Source organism: Tenrec ecaudatus, chromosome X (assembly GCF_050624435.1).
Source record: "Tenrec ecaudatus isolate mTenEca1 chromosome X, mTenEca1.hap1, whole genome shotgun sequence".
Classification (NCBI taxonomy): domain Eukaryota; kingdom Metazoa; phylum Chordata; class Mammalia; order Afrosoricida; family Tenrecidae; genus Tenrec; species Tenrec ecaudatus.
Genome location: NC_134548.1, coordinates 108,666,749 through 108,669,108, shown reverse-complemented (window position 1 = coordinate 108,669,108; position 2,360 = coordinate 108,666,749). Strand labels below are relative to the sequence as shown.

General features: G+C 42.7%; 1 pseudogene; it reads left to right on the top strand.

Annotated features, from left to right (window-relative positions):
- Window positions 1–527: 527 nt before the first annotated feature.
- LOC142435301 (5S ribosomal RNA) lies at window positions 528–646 on the top strand (annotated as a pseudogene).
- The last annotated feature ends 1,714 nt before the right edge of the window (window positions 647–2,360 follow it).

Below are 2,360 nucleotides of genomic sequence, written 5' to 3'. Positions count from 1 at the left end.
ATCTGCAAACATCTCAGCGCTGGCTGGGGAGTCCATATGGCTGTATCAGCACCCAGGCTTTTCCTCATGATGTCTCGCAGGAAGTGAGCCTTGCCAGCTGAAGCAGGGAACTGGCTAAGGCAACTGCACCCTGGCCCGACCATTACAAAACAAGAGACCTGAGAACTAGAAAGGCAAGGCTCACTGATCCATTTATCCCTCTGCCCTTCAATTAACCCTGCTGGTGTTTATCGGCCAGGTTGGCACAATAAACTAACTACCTCAATCCACCCCTTGCCAACCTGGCACATGTACGTAATTCTTAAACTGATAATTTCAATTAAGAAACACCTACACCTTAATCCTACAATCCTGTGAATATTTACCCCCCCCCATGAAAATGTGTAAGCCAACCACTTCATGCCTGTATACCCCCAATTTGGGGTATCCAATTTGCATACTGACCACTTACATCAACCCAGTTCTCTGAGAAGACTATCATATTTTTTTGATATGAAGAGTCTTCACTCCCAGTGGCACCTTGTGAAATCTAAGGCCATACCACCCTGAACGTGCCTGATCTTGTCTGATCTTGGAAGCTAAGCAGGGTCGGCCCTGGTTAGTACTTGGATGGAAGACCGTCTGGGAATACCGGCAGTTCTGTAGGCTTCTTGGAGGAGTACTTTGCGGATTGGAGTCAGACATATGGGTTAATGTTGGACTTGTGGGCTTAGGCAGCACTGGATTGGGGTGTTTTCTTGATGTGCACTTAACCTTTATATAATACTCTCTCTTATACATGAGTTTCTGTGGATTTGTTTCTCTAAAGAACCCAGATTAACACACTCCTCCCTGAGTGGGTTAGTGCACTGCTCCCTCCATCATTTCACCTCCCCCTTTTTCTCTCCCCCCTCCCTCATATCCCCATTTTTGTGTGGGACCAGCAAGTACCTCCTTGGGTTTGGTCTAACCTCCTCCTAACTCCCTGTATCTCAACCCAAATATTGTCATCTCTTCTGTACCTACCATGCTGATTACACTTACTTCAGGGAATTGCGCTTAGCATAATTTCCTCCAATTCTCCCCATGAAAAGATGCGCTTCATATGCTCATCAGTGTTTTTTCAGTGCTGCATAGTATTCCGTTGTATGTATGTACCAAACTTTACTGATCCACTCGTCTACCGATGGAAATTTAGGTTGTTTCAAACTCTTTGTGATTGTGAATTGCACCACAATAAATATTGGAGTGCATACAAATGGTCGTGGTTTATTTCTTACCTCTTCTGGGTATATGCCCAGTAGAGGAATAGCTGGGTCATAAGGTAGATCAATTTCCTTTTTTTTTTTAAGTGTCACCAGATCGCTTTCCATAGTGGCAGTACACACCTACAAGACCACCAGCCAGCAATGTAGGAGAGTTCCTATCTCGCCACATCCCCTCCAACATTTGTTACTCTCTGATTTTCTGATTTGGGCTAGCCTCAAAGGTGTTAGATGGTATCTCATGGTTGGTTTGATTTTCATTTTTTGATGGCTAATGATTCGGAGCATTTGCTCATGTTTATTGGCCAGATGGGTCTCTTCCCTTGTGAAACTTCTTTTCAGTACTTTTGCTCACTTCTTCAAATGGTAAACTGTTTTCCTCTTTTTGCAGGCCAGGAAGGTATTATAGATTTTCATAATAAGCCTTGTCTGTTGTGTCATTGCTAAATATCCTTTCCCAGTCTGTGGGTTGCCTTCTTACCTTCTTGGTAAAGTCTTTTGATTCATAAAAGGGTTTTATCCTTAATAAATCTCACTTGTTGATTTAAGGTTCTCCGGTGTATGTACCCTTCCCCATTGCAGTTAGCCTTTGTATTCCCTGGGCCAAGGTTTTTCCATTTGGCCCGATTCCTTCGCTAATGGTCTTGATGGTTTGGGGTTTTACTTCTAGGTCTCTGATCCACCTTGATTTTGTTCTTCTGCATGGGGTGAGGTAGACATCTTGTTTCATTTTTTTCTATGTGGATTTCCATTTTTTCCAGCACCACTTGTTAAATAGGGTGTCACCCTTCCACTTGATGCTTTTGGTGCCCTTGTCGACGATCAGTTGTCTGTGTGTTGATGGTTTTATTTCTGGGGGTTCTGTTGTTTTCCATTGGTCTGTGTATCTGTTTTCTTAATATACAACTACTCTTTAAATAAAGTTCTTTCTTATACACATATGAGTCACCCTGGATTTGTTTCTCTAGTCTACCCAGACTAACACACAACCTATCACATGCCAGATTTTACTATTCTACTGGACACCCTTCATGGTGGCAGGGATTTGAACTGCCATAAATAGAATAGTACCTTGCCCATCATATGTCCACAACAAATACTTGTTTAATTAATGAA